This window comes from Caretta caretta, chromosome 9 (genome assembly GCF_965140235.1).
Source record: "Caretta caretta isolate rCarCar2 chromosome 9, rCarCar1.hap1, whole genome shotgun sequence".
Classification (NCBI taxonomy): Eukaryota; Metazoa; Chordata; order Testudines; family Cheloniidae; genus Caretta; species Caretta caretta.
Genome location: NC_134214.1, coordinates 16,659,401 through 16,673,737, shown reverse-complemented (window position 1 = coordinate 16,673,737; position 14,337 = coordinate 16,659,401). Strand labels below are relative to the sequence as shown.

The following is a 14,337-nucleotide window of genomic DNA, read 5'->3' as shown; positions in this document are numbered from 1 at the left end:
GGATTCCATTCCTATTTTTGTATCAGCAAGAGAATTGTTCAATAAGCTTCAATTGGTTACCCCTGTGTAAACCCACTGAAGACAATGGCACAAGTGACAGAGGGGGCATAATTTGCTGTGTACAACCTTTATTACTAGTGGTAATGTGTGGAAAGGAAAGAACTGAGCTTGACTCAGAGACCCCAGGTTGAGTTTGTAGAGCCAGCAGTGAGAAACAAGATCTGTTCACTTATAAACTGAGTATACTTGATTTGGAATTTTTTGAAACAATAAATATGGATCTCTGCGATGCCAATGTCATTTTTACTAAGCCACTTTTTGCAGTAGAACTGCGCTTCAAGGACACACTGAAAAAAATCACATTAGTTTCCTATGATCATCTCTTTATGTTGCCAGATCATAGATTATAGTTAACAGACTGAACACAGACTGTCAGTTCATTTTAGTTTTTTGTGTATTTAATTTCCTTGAATGTTTTCATAACACAAGCAGTAGTAACAATCTGCCAAAAATTTGCCATTGTATGTGTACCATGTTATGACTTATAGCACTACAGTCCTCCTTAACAGGTGGCATTTATTAAATAAAACTAAAAATATAGACACAAACAAGTAGGCTTCCACTCATCTTGAGTTCCAGCTTTCTCTGTCTTGTTTACCAGGGATTACATTCTTCCTGAAACTCTATTCAACACACAGGAACATGTAATGACTGAATAACATAATGTAAGTAAACATGCCAGTGTAGCACCTGCTGTTGAATTAAATAGGTTCCATGTGCATATATCTAAGGACAGAATTTTATTATCTTGAAGATGAATTAAACCCCAGAGGTGTCTACAAAGCTTAAGCTTTTAGAGCTGTAACATGGAGGTTAGAGTCCAGGTTGATGGGAGGTTTGATGGGGAAGCTGGTTTACGCTGTCTCACAGACATAAGGTTAACATCGTGTATATGTAACAGTAACACATGGAGTAATCTCTCTTTTTCTAGCTGGGTGCAAGCTGCTGTCTGCTCAGAAGATGGAGAGTACAATTTGATTTAGTTTTGATATTTCATACAGTTGAAAAAATTATCTTAGATCTTTGAAGCAGTGAAATTGATCCTGTTCTTTTCATGTATGTGTCTTTCCTAGCTTGAGGTTATTGCTGATTGTTTTCTTCACATACGGTGTCTAGGTGGACTGAAATCCTTCCAGTCTCAGGATTATATTGTTGACAGCCACAAAACTAAGCAGGATCCATTTCCAGGGTTTGCTACAGTAAGAAAGTAACTCTATTTGAACCTTCATTAAGCGAGCAGAAATGCCATGTGCCCTTGCACAGTACACTAATCTCTAATAACACGTTATTGGATTATTATTTTTGTTGGTATGCTGTGGTGTTCACTGTACCATTAGAGTGGTACCTGAATCTATCAGTACCATATGCTGTGTGCCTAGTCCTGCATAAACTCATTCATTCACATCTCACCAGCAATCTCCCCTGGGGTTATATATATAATCAGAGTTCAAAGTGAGACGTTTACTAGGTTCTTTCATTCTTGATTGAAGAGCACAAGAAATACCATCCGAATAGCTAACCATGTTGGCAACCCAGGAGTAGAGTCCTAAGACTGAGCTGCGCTGGGGACTGAACTAACCTCTCATCCTTCAAGGCATGTTGGCGAGGCAGTGTAGGGACTATAGAGTTTCTCATAGTGTATGTCTTGTTAATTGTTGTTAAGCCCTACGTAAAGAGCCCAATCCTGCAGCCCTTTCGGACTTGACTTTAATAATACTACAGTAAGCACATGACAAGGGCTGCAGGACTGGGCCCTAAGACTGGGGGTGGTGGGGGAGGGAATCATGATTTGGCCACTTACAAAGCTATAGTTATTTGTAATGGAAAAAGTCTGTCCATTTCAGAGCATGCATTGAATACTTAGCTTTCATAGAGAATCTTTCTCTACCATAGAGCTCAGAACACTTTTATAAAGTAAGTATCATTATCCTTACTTTATAGGTGAGGAAACGTTGGGTAGGTCTTTTCACCTCACTATTATTGGGAAAATTAGGAGTAGAAACCTGGTCCCCTGGCTCCCAGTTCAGTGCCCTATTCACCGGTATACGCTGACTTCCAAGGTGTGAAAACGAGGAGGATTCAGCCCCTGTAAAGTGCTTTCATTGTAATAATGGACGTTCAAAGCACTTAGCCAAGCAAAGCAATTAATGGTTGATATGTGAGGTTAGCCTGAGTGAGGACTTCTAGCATGGGTGGCGGGTATCATAGGTGGGGGGGAGGCTGTACCTCCCCAAACAGCCTGGCATGGCCCTTCCCTTGCTCCACCCCCCAGGCCTCCCTCTGCAGTTCCCCCGGGTGGTGGCCCCAGCTGGGGCCGTGCGGGCCGCCCTCCTGGCACTCTGGGGGCTAGGGCTGCACCGCCCGCCCTCCCGGTGGCTCCAGAGGGATCGGGGAGGCCAGCCTGGGGCAGGGGCTGTGGCTGCTCTGGGCTCTGGCAGGGGGTAAAAGGGGCAGGGCCTCAGGTGGAAGGGGCGGGGCTTGGGCTAGCCTCCCCCAGTGGGCGGTTCACACAACATCCTTGAGTTCTAGCTTTGGGCTACTGTACCAAATTCTTCCCTGATTTATCAAGCTATCCCATTGGGTTGAATGGCATAAATCAGAGCAGGATTTGACCTACAGGTTATTGCATAACAGAAAACAGATAATTTGCAGTTCCTAAAATTAAACTAAATTACCCTTAATTTATCGTGAATGTAACATTTGACTGAGTCCAATTTTCCTAATGCTGGCACTTGGCCGGATGGATTTTGTTTTTTGTTTTTAAATACAATGAACTGACCCTCCAGAGTTACCATTCATACACTTTAAATCTAGATGAGCCTCCATGTTTTACTTGGCCATATCCATTTATTAAATATTACTTCCCATCTGCTGTGGAATTGTCCAAGTATTTGCAAGGGAAGCATTTGGGAGACAAAAAAGAGCCTATGCTATATCTTAATATTTAATGTGTCTAAGTATTCAGACCTGGTATGTTGCTCGTCAGCTGCATTAGTGCACAAGAATACCAGAATCTGTGGAGCTCCTTGTGTGTTTATTTATGAAAACAAATGTGCATTTTAGCTAAACAACAATCTTACACCTTAGATTTAAAGGATCCATTCTTCCTTCTGGTAATTAATGATTTTGAAAGCAGGCAGTGCTGGACCGTCTCTGTTAATTAACATCAAATCTCATGGAGTGAAATTTGCAATGAATAAGTGATGTTCTCTCTGCCATGCTATGCCTTGGTAGTAAATTCACTGCTGTCAGGAACTGATGCTGCTCTAGCTTCTAATCCAAAAGGTAGCAGATGTCTGTGAGGAGGGGGGAGGAACTCTGAGAACAGAGCTAAGGTTGGCTCAAAAGGTTGTTGCTGAATTACAGCCAGGCCTCTGCCTTTCCCAATGGAATATGTAACTTCATGTTGTCCGCTGGAAAAGTTAGCGGGTAATTCATATCTGCTAGGAGATACAAAGTGACCAAATTCAGCTGTGGTGTAAGCAGGCTGCCTCCCGTGAAGGCAGTGGAGCTGTAGTCACTTAAATGAGAGCTGAATTATTTGGTTTTATTTGTGCCTTTTCCTGACACTTTCCCAACAGAGGTTGTAATTTTTAGTCAAAATGTAAATGTAGAGCTGTCCATTTTAATCCCTCTATAATTACAGTCTTCAGTAACCCGATCATCCTGTGCACCACATATTTATTTTTGCACATTTACTGCTATAGAAATCTATTAAAATTCAATTACAAGTCAGCCTGGGGGGGTTGCTTGGTTTAAAAGGGTTTTCTTTCTCCTACCACTATTATTTCTGATACACTAACTATGGATTTGTAACCAGCATGATAACCTCTCCCCTGAGCTTCCACTCCAGAGGCATTATAATATTACAGGCAAGCAAAATGTCTCCAAACACCAAAGCACCTGTGACTCAGACTGCATGAGGGGGAACAGAGCTTTGGATTATTCAGAAATTGTTGTTTAATCCAAAATACAGTGAATCACAGGAGACTCTGGGCCATATCCTCAGGAATACAGTATAACTCCATTGAAATCAGTTGATCTATGCTGATTTGCACCAGCCAGCTGATCTGGCTACCAATTACTACTGCAATTCCACACTGGTATATAGGGTTGTGCCACAAGGGGAACATAAATACACCATATGCAATGATTCTGGTGGGTACAAAATACAATAGAAGTATACTGTAATTTTTAAAGTAAAAATTAAAAAAATGTCAATAGCCAATTAAATTTAAATGACTAGGAACAGGAATGGTTCATAAAAGAATTCTCATTGGTGGGCTTCTGCCCTGGGGATGCTTTTGAAAACATCACCTTTTCCCTCAAGTGGGAAGAATAAACAGCATTCATGTAAGCATCTCGCCTGCAGCCATACCATGGCAGCCTGTGATCATTTCAGACAGCACATGCTAAGCAGGGTTTGGCCTGGTCAGTACTTAGAGGGAAGATCTACAAGGAAAAAACACAAAGGACCTGGTTCTCCTCCATTTTGTGTGATCAGCTACACCTGTACAAAGTGGGTCTAAAACGTTACCAAAAGAATAGTAATACTGTTGCATGGGTCTAAATGATCATACAAGGTGTGGGCAGTGGAGAATTGAGTCCTCTGTGCTGCCGGAGGCAAGTTTGGTTACTCTGCAGGGGGCATTCTGTCTTCTGAATCTGTGGTAGATCAATGCCCCAGGAGTAAGGAGGTCACTGTGTTGATGCAGTTATGCCTAACTTGGCATCGCCAAGGAGTTATGCTGGGGGGTCTGGCCTTCTGTCACTTAGTAACTAACTTCTAATGTGTTTTATTAAACAAAATGGTTGAAAGCCCAACTTATTTTCTTAGATAAGTATGAAAGACGAGGGTGACAGATACAATTTTTAGATGAGGTGTCAAAATAAAGGATCTCCTGATTGTGTATGGTCATTGTTTCCAGGACACTTTTTGTAAGAGTAGCTTTTTCATCTTAACTGGTTGTCCAGTTTGGGTAATGCATTCTGCCTTCTTACTACTAAGGGCTTGTCTACATGGGGACACTCAGGAAAATTAATTCAAGTTAACTAATGGTGTGAATTTAAAGTGGATAAGTTAAACTGCATTTAAACCCCTGTGTGGACTCTCTTGTTCAGAATTAGAATGGCCTTAATTTGCTTTTAGTTTAATTCACATCCAGTCATTTAGGATTAACTTTTCTTATAAGGGTATATCTACACTACGAAATTAGGTCGAATTTATAGAAGTCAGTTCTGTAAAAGCGTTTTTATACAGTTGATTGTGTGTGTCCCCAAACAAATGCTCTAAGTGCATTTAGTTGGCGGAGTGCGTTCACAGTACCGAGGCAACCGTTGACTTCCAGAGCATTGCACTGTGGGTAGCTATCCCACAGTTCCTGCAGTGTCCGCCACCCATTTGAATTCTGGGTTGAAATCCCAGTGCCTGATGGGACAAAAACATTGTCGCGGGTGGTTCTGGGTACATATCGTCAGGACCCCCCCTTTCCTCCCTCCCTCCGTGAAAGCAATGGCAGACTATCGTTTCTCACCTTTTTTCCTGGGTTACCTGTGCAGAAGCCGTACCACGGCAAGCATGGAGCCCGCTCAGCTCACCGTATGTCTCCTGGATGCTGGCAGAGCGGTACTGCATTGCTACACAGCAGCCACTCATTGCCTTTTGGCAGCAGACAGTGCAGTATGACTGGTAGCCATCGTCGCCTTACTCCAGGGTGCTCTTTTAGCCCACCTCAGTGAGGTCGGTCAGGAGCGCCTGGGAAAACATGGGAGTGACTCAGCCGAGTTATTTCCCTTTTAAATTTTGTCTCACGGTGATTCAATCCTGCTGGCAGTCGTACTGCACCATCTTCTGCTGAGCACCCAGGAGATGACCCTGGCTAGCAGTCGTACTACACTGTCTGCTGCCAGCGAGATCTATAAAGATAGATGAAGTGGATCAAAACAAGAAATAGACCAGATTTGTTTTGTATTAATTTTCTCCCCCCTCCTCCCCTCCATGAAATCAACGGCCTGCTAAACCCAGGGTTTTGAGTTCTATCTTTGAGGGGGCCATTCTGTTTCTCCTTGATGCAAAGCCACCCCCTTTGTTGACTTTAATTCCTTGGAAGCCAACCCTGGAAGCCGTGTTGTCAGTCGCCCCTCCCTCCGTCAGAGCAATAGCAGACAATCGTTTTGCGCCTTTTTTCAGCGCAGACACCATAGCACTGGGAACATGGAGCCCGCTCAGATCACCGCGGCAATTATGAGCACTATAAACACCGCACGCATTATCCAGCATGATATGCAGAACCATAACCTGCAAGAAAAACAAAACCAGGCGAGGAGGAGGCGACTGCAGCGCGGTGACGAGAGTGATGAGGACATGGACATCGACTTCTCACAAAGTATGGGCCCCGGCAATATGCACATCATGGTGTCAATTGGGCAGGTTCATGGTGTGGAACACTGATTCTGGGCCAGGGAAACAAGCACAGACTGGTGGGACTGCATAGTGTTGCAGGTCTGGGACGATTCCCAGTGGCTGCGAAACTTTCACATGCATAAGGGCACTTTCATGGAACTTTGTGACTTGCTTTCCCCTGCCCTGAGGCGCAAGAATACCAAGATGAGAGCAGCCCTCACAGTTGAGAAGCGAGTGGCAATAGCCTTGTGGAAGCTTGCAATGCCAGTCAGCTACCGGTCAGTCAGGAATCAATTTGGAGTGGGCAAATCTACTGTGAGGGCTGCTGTGATGCAAGTAGCCAACACAATCACTGATCTGCTGCTATCAAGGGTAGTGACCCTGGGAAATGTGCAGGTCATAGTGGATGGCTTTGCTGCAAAGGGATTCCCTCACTGTGGTGGGGCGATAGATGGAACCCATATCCCTATCTTGGCACCGGAGCACCAAGGCAGCGAGTACATAAACCGCAAGGAGTACTTTTCAATAGTGCTGCAAGCACTGGTGGATCACAAGGGACGTTTCACCAATATCAAAGTGGGATGGCCGGGAAAGGTACATGACGCTCGCATCTTCAGGAACTCTGGTCTGTTTCAACAGCTGTTGCAAGATACTTACTTTCCAGACCAGAAAATAACCAAAGGGGTTGTTGAAATGTCTATAGTTATCCTTGGGGACCCAGCCTACCCCTTAATGCCATGGCTCATGAAGCCATACACAGGCAGCCTGGACAGTAGTCAGGAGCTCTTCAACTACAGGCTGAGCAAGTGCAGAATAGTGGTAGAATGTGCATTTGGGCGTTTAAAAGCACGCTGGCGCAGTTTACTGAGTCGTTTAGACCTCAGCGAAACCAATATTCCCATTGTTATTACTGCTTGCTGTGTGCTCCACAATATCTGTGAGAGTAACGGGGAAACATTTATGGCGGGGTGGGAGGTTGAGGCAAATCGCCTGGCCACTGATTACGGGCAGCCAGACACCCGGGCGGTTAGAAGAGTACAGGAGGACATGGTGCGCATCAGAGAAGCTTTGAAAACCAGTTCAGGAATGGCCATGCTATGGTGTGAAAGTTCTGTTTGTTTCTCCTCGATGGAACCCCCTCCCCCCTGGTTCACTCTACTTTCCTGTAAGCTAAGCACCCTCCCCTCCCCCTTTCGATCTTGCACAGGCAATTACGCCAGTGTTGCTTCACATTCATGCATTCTTTATTTATTCATGACACAAATAGGAGAATAATTTCAAAGGTAGCCCGGGAGGGGTGGTGGAGGAGGGAAGCACTGGATGGGGTGGTGGAGGAGGGAAGGACAAGGCCACACAGCACTTGAAAACTTTAAAAATTATTGAATGCCAGCTTTCTGTTGCTTGGGCAATCCTCTGGGGTGGAGTGGCTGGGTGGCTGGAGGCCCCCGCATCAAGTTCTTGGGCGTCTAGGTGAGGAGGCTATGGAAATTGGGGAGGAGGGCGTTTGGTTACACAGGGGCTGTAGTGGCGGTCTGTGCTCCTGCTGCCTTTCCTGCAGCTCAACCATACGCTGGAGCATATGAGTTTGATCCTCCAGCAGCCTGAGCATTGACTCCTGCCTTGTTTCAGCAAGCTGACGCCACCTACCATCTTCAGCCCACCACCTCTCCTCGCGGTCATATTGTATTTTCCTGCACTCTGAGATTGTCTGTCTCCACGTATTTTGCTGTGCTCTGTCAGTGTGGGAGGACAGCATGAGGTCAGAGAACATTTCATTGCGAGTGCGTTTTTTCCACCTTCTAATCTTCGCTAGCCTCTGGGAAAGAAAAACATATGCAGCTGGTGGAGGGAAAAAAAAGGCGAATGCTAGTTAAAAAGACACATTTTATAGAACAAGGGGTACACTCTTTCATGGTAAACCTTGCTGTTAACACTACATAGCACATGTGCTTTCATTACAAGGTTGCATTTTGCCTCTTATTGAGGGTATGCTAGTTTGGTGTGAGAGATCACTCACGCAGGGCCGGGCAACAGAATTCGGTTTGCAGGCAGCCATGGTGAGCTACAGTCTTTTGGCTTCTTTAACCTTCATAACATGTGGGAATGGCTTCAAACAGCAGCGCCCTCATTTCCTATACGATACAGCCGTTGGGTTGGCCATTAAAAATGGGTTGTCAATTTAAAAGGAAGGGCTGCAGTTTCCGGGTTCACATGCAGCAAAAAACCAACTAACCCCCTCTTCCGCCCCCCCCAATTCTCTGGGATGATGGCTTCATCCCTCCCCCCACTGCGTAGCTAACAGCAGGGAAGATTTCTGTTCAGCCACACGCAAACTGCCCAGCAGGACCAGGCACCTCTGAATGTCCGCTTACTAAAACTACCCTATTTCAACCAGGTGACCATGAATGATATCACTCTCCTGAGGGTAACACAGAGAGATAAAGAACGGATGTTGTTTGAATGCCAGCAAACACCGGGACCATATGCTGCAATGCTTTGTTCTGCAATGATTCCCGACTACATGCTACTGGCCTGGTGTGGTAAAGTGTCCTACCATGGAGGACTGAATAAGCCTGCTCTTCCCAGAAACATTTTGCAAAGGCTTTGGGAGTACATCCATGAGAGCTTTATGGAGATGTCCCTGGAGGATTTCCACTCCATCCCCAGACATGTTAACAGACTTTTCCAGTAGCTGTACTGGCTGCGAATGCCAGGGAAAATTAATCATTAAACACGCTTGCTTTTAAACGATGTATAATATTTACAAAGGTACACTCACCAGAGGTCCCTTCTCCGCCTTCAGGGTCTGGGAGCCCACCTTGGGTGGGTTTAGGGGGTACTGGGTCCAGGTCCAGGGTGATAAACAGATCCTGGCTGCTGGGGAAACTGGTTTCTCTGGAGCTATCTACAACCTCCTCATCATCATCATGTTTCTTGCCCGCAAAACTCATTTCCATGTTGCCTCTCACTCCTTGGACAGAGTCAAAGTATAGAGTTGGGGTAGAGTTGGGCTGCACCCCCTAGAATGGCTTACAACTCATCATAGAAGCAGCATGTCTGGGGCTCTGAACCAGAGCGTCCGTTTGCCTCTCTGTTTTTTTGGTAGGCTTGCCGGAGCTTCTTAATTTTCACGCGGCATTGCTGCGGGTCCCTGTTATAGCCTCTGTCCTTCATGTCTTTGGAGATTTTTTCAAATATTTTGGCATTTCATCTTTTCAAACAGAGTTCTGTCAGCACGGATTCGTCTCCCTATACAGCGATCAGATCCCGTACCTCCTGTTCGGTCTATGCTGGAGCTCTTCGGCGATTCTGGGACTGCGTGGTCTCTTGTGATGATGGGCTCTGCATGGTGACCTGTGCTGGTGAGCTCGCCACGACGGCCAAACAGGAAATGAAATTCAAATGTTAGCGGGCCTTTTCCTGTATACCTGGCCAGTGCATCTAAGTTGAGAGCATTGTCCAGAGTGGTCACAACTGAGCACTCTGGGGTAGCTCCCAGAGGCCAATACCGTCTAATTGCATCCATGGTACCCCAAATTCAACCCGGCAAGGCCAATTTCAGCTCTAATCCCCTTGTCAGAGGTGGAGTAAAGAAATCGATTTTAAGAGCCCTTTAAGTTGAAAAAAAGGGCTTCTTCGTGTGGACAGGTGCAGGGTTAAATATTGATAATGCTGCTAAATTCGACCTAAACTCGTAGTGTAGACCAGGCCTAAGTGTCCCTGGGTAGACAAGTCCTAAATTTCCTCTGCTGTTTCAAATGGATACGGTATTCCTCTTCCTCTCAGACTGTTGTGTAGCACTGTTAAAATAATTGCTGCATTCCGCGCCTGAAGAGTCTGCATTTTCAATTATCCTTCTATGTATATAGTTTGTTGAGCACTTTTGGGACCTTCAAGATGAAAGGCGTGTTTTGTTTTTCTTTTTGATTGGGCCACCTCCAGCATCCTTCCATAAATGAGAACATAAGAATAACCATACTGGCTCAGACCAATGGGCTACCTAACCCAGTATTCTGTTTTCCGACAGTGGCCAGTGCCAGATGCTTCAGAGGGAATGAACAGAACAGGGCAATTGTCAAGTGATCCACCCCTTCTTTCCAGTCCCAGCATCTGGCAGTCAGAGGCTTAGGGACACTCAGAGTATGGGGTTGCATCCCTGCTAATAGCCATTGAGGACCAATCCTCCATGAACTTATCTAATTCTTTTTTGAACCCAGTTATAGTTTTGGCCTTTGCAACGTCCCCTGGCAATGAGTTCCACAAGTTGATTGTGCGTTGTGTGAAGAAGTACTTCCTTATGTTTGTTTTAAACCTGTTGCCTATTAATGTCATTGGGTGACCCCTGGTTCTGGTATTATGTGAAGGGGTAAATAACACTTCCTCGTTCACTTTCTCCACACAGTTCATGATGAGAGAACTTGACTCAGTAAGCAGCTGACAGATGAGCTTTCAAAAAAATTCTTACCAGTAAAATATCACGTAAGTAGAATCCCTTTCATTCTCATGGTATGCTTCTTACCAAATAGTGACTCTGATGTGAAATGAGCTGATGGTTCCAATTCACTTCCTAGTCAAGCTTGACTACTTTGACATATTTAGATAAATGAATAAATGGGGCAGAGTTGGATTGTTGAGTAATGATGCTAATTTATATTTCTATAGCACCTAAACTGACAGTTAGTACTAGCTGAAACTACTAAACTCCAGTTTGCAACCACTAATTTAAAATGCATTGCCTTGAACAACAGATTGCATAATATAAATAAATGGAGCATCACATAAAGCCCAAGTAAATCAGCATCATGGTAGATTTTAGTATTGGGGTAAGTGGTTGGGAGACCTGCATTGAGACCAGACTTCTCACACTAGGATGACTAAAGTTAGGCCTTTAAATAGAAGTGGCCTGATATTTTGGAAGGGCCGCGCCCTCCCCCCGCCCCCCGCCACAGTTCTCATTTGACATTAGTGGTCAATCTGTCTAGACTTCAGCTGGAGGTTTAGGTGCACAGCATCTCTGAAAGTCAGGCTACTTGCATGTAGGCACCTAGATATGGATTTGGGTGCCTAATTTTAGGTGCCCTACTGACAACATTCTGGCTCAAATGTCAAATTGTAGTTTTGAGCTAAAAAACTGGAGGAAAATTAGCAGCCAAAGGATGGATAGTTTAACAAATAAGGCACTCATCACATGTGTGCTATCTGATCATTTATTGTGGCAGGATGTTAATATTAAAGCCCAGCACCAATACACAATAAGCCTCGTGAAGCACAGCACATTGTTAGAGATTACTCCCCCCCCCCTCAACTGCGTACACTGTGTCTCTGTTGGACATGTCTAGGTAAGAGGTGAGGCAGTGGCCAGTCAGGCCATGCTACACATTTTACAGGCAGGAAGCAGATACTTCTTCCTGAGCATTTAATTTTTCCACAGGAGAGCTGCCCAGTTTCAGCCAGAGGCTAGAAGGAGATGTGGATTTTGTTTCTTCTCTTTTGCTTTCTTCTGTGCCTCCTGAACTGCCCGCCTTTTTCCCCTGACGCTCACCACCCTCGGTCCTACTGGGGCATTTCAAAGGACTTGAAGAATGAAGGTGATGCAGGTCAGGATGAAGTGCCTTGGCGGAGGTATGATGGAAAATGCACACTGCACTTGCCCAAACTGTCCTTTGTGTAGTCCGTGCAATGAGGTCCAGGGTCTGCACCACTGAAATCAATGAATTTTCTTATTGAATTCAACAGGAGCAGGAGCAAGCCTCTTGACTCTGAAACAAAGACTATTGACTTCACTGGAAGCCTTTCCATTAAGTGGGATGAGATTTGGATCAATCCCTTGCTTTCATTAGCACTAGTTCACCCACAAATACATAATAATCATGTTTTTGTGCCCAACTTGTGAGCCACTTCTGTTTGTATAAGCTTCATTTCTATAAGCCTTTTGAACATAAAGGCTTTTATGGCTGTAGAAGCCTTTCCCATAACACTTGTTTTCCTTTAATGTTTTGGCAGAAAATAACATACTTTAGGCATTACTTAAATTTTGACTGAAGACCTCATTACAGCCAAAAAAGAATGTTACAAGCATAATTGCTGGCCTTGCTAGCAGGGGTAAAAAGTGTAAGGATCATGGCACTGCATGAATAAAAACAAATTGCAAGAGATCATGCTGTCAAGAGTCCAGTATGTTCAATATTGAGGAGCTAGCCCATGGAGAGCATAGTACATCACTTGCAGAATTCTGCACTCCGTTCTGTAAGGACCTGATCCAAAGTCCAATGAAATCGGTGGAGACTCCCATTGATTTCCATGAGCTTTGGGTCAGACCCTAAGTGAAATAGGAAGTGTAAATTCATTAGCATAGCTTGTTAACATAAGCCATACATTCTGAGAACCAGCATCAGTAAGAACATGTTAAAGAAAGCACTGCAAATGAAGTTAAAGTACATTGTTTAAAATATTGGCTGTGGCAGAGGGAGATCTCTGAAGTTGCTATCAAAGGGACCAAATGATTCATAACAAATTAAAAATAGTTGAGTCTGCTTCAGATTAGGCACCAGTTAGTAAGCAAACATGGGTAGCATTTAGTGTGTTTTAGTGGCCTACGTGAAATGAGCCAATGGCTTCAGTCCATTTTCTAGTGGACAGGTGTCCCAATCACAAAACCCACCAGTAGAAGTGGCACAGCTGGCACCCTTGTTGGCAGTTTCAGCATAAAGACTAAGAATGGAGAATTAACCACTCTTTCTCACCAGAGGTGATCCTTCCAGGACAGGGTTTTGGATCGTTGCTGGCTATCTGAAGAAGCTTGGACCATTGCTGCCCATTCAGAGGCCTTCAGATTGTTAATGCCAATCTGGCACCTAGCTGAATTCACTTGACAGATAAATTTTAGAATTAGAAGTCCAGGATGCACTTTTAAAAGTGCTCTGAACTAATCTGATGTTGCCAGCATGCATCTCTTTGGCACTTTAAAAACAAAGAATTGATCACAGAACCTTGACTATGAGGTGCTTTCCATTTTCCAGAAGACTTGCAGTGCTTTACCATCACAGCTTATTCTCTGGGATAGAAGAGGTCACAGACTGCAAGGAGCTGGCAGGGAGGAGGTAATTTTTGGCAGAGCAAGTAAAAATGGTAAAGAGCAAAATTAGAAAATTATAGAAAGATTGCTAGCTCATTGTGAATTTCTGCTGGGTAAAGGCGTGTTGACTGGCAGCTCCTCCCATCCCCTTCAGATCAACATTTCTAGTGTGTTAGGTCATTTCCTTTTTAATTTTATTTTAAAAGAGATGGTGCTGAACCAAAACCCTGGCTCCAAACATTTTTGAAATCAGGGTAGAGGGGTTCAGAATCCAAATCTGGATCTAAATTATGCACTTGGCCTCTATCTCTGTATTGGGCCTGTCAAGGTTCCCTCCCCACTCTGCACTCTAGCGTACAGATGTGGGGACCCGCATGAAAGACCCCCTAAGCTTATTTCTACCAGCTTAGGCTAAAAACTTCCCCAAGGTACAAATCCTTCCTTGTCCTTGGATGGGTACTGCTGCCACCACCAAGTGAGTTAGACAAAGATTTAAGAAAAGGACCACTTGGAGTTTCTGTTTCCCTAAACTATCCACCCAAGACCCTTCACCCCCTTTCCTGGGGAGGCTTGAGAATAATCTACCAACCAAATAGGTAAACCAGGTGAGCACAGACTAGACCCTTGGTTTTTAGGACACTAAAAACCAATCAGATTCTTAAAAAACAGAACTTTATTATAAAAAGGGGGAAAAAAGTAGAAAAAACACTTCTGTAAAATCAGGATGGAAAGTAATTTTACAGGGTAATAAGATTCAAAACACAGAGGATTCCCCTCTAGACAAAACTTTAAAGTTACA

At 44.4% G+C, this 14,337-nt stretch overlaps 1 long non-coding RNA gene across 1 annotated transcript in view; it reads left to right on the top strand.

The window, feature by feature from the left end:
- The window catches only part of LOC125642620 (uncharacterized), an 83,321-nt gene that overhangs the window by 17,618 nt on the left and 51,366 nt on the right, over positions 1 to 14,337 (top strand). The window contains exons 2-3 of the long non-coding RNA XR_007358452.2: positions 10,866 to 10,942; positions 11,895 to 12,085. This is a non-coding gene — a long non-coding RNA (uncharacterized LOC125642620). The remainder of the gene's footprint in view (positions 1 to 10,865; positions 10,943 to 11,894; positions 12,086 to 14,337) is intronic.